Raw genomic sequence first — 368 nt, forward strand, 5'->3', positions numbered from 1 at the left:
CCCTCTACTAAGAGTCTTTGGAAATACCTTCACAAACACACACAGAGATGAGATTCATTAATCATCTAATACTTCTTAAAACCAACCTTTTTGACAATGTAGATTAACTATCACTCTGAAGGGACTTGCTTGCAGTTCAAAGTTTTATTCCATTAGCCTTATGGTGGAGAGCATGGTACCAGGAAAATAGAACTGGCATCTGAAAATTCTATATCCAGATCTGCAGGCAGAAGAAGAGAAAGAGGACTGGGACTGGTTTGGGCTTTTGAAACTCAAAGCCCACCCTTAGCAACACAATTTCCCTAACAGGGCCTTACCTACCCCGACAAGACCACACCTCCTTGCAAAAGGCAATACCTCCTAGGACT

This window comes from Microtus ochrogaster, linkage group LG4 (assembly GCF_000317375.1).
Source record: "Microtus ochrogaster isolate Prairie Vole_2 linkage group LG4, MicOch1.0, whole genome shotgun sequence".
NCBI classification, from domain to species: Eukaryota; Metazoa; Chordata; class Mammalia; order Rodentia; family Cricetidae; genus Microtus; species Microtus ochrogaster.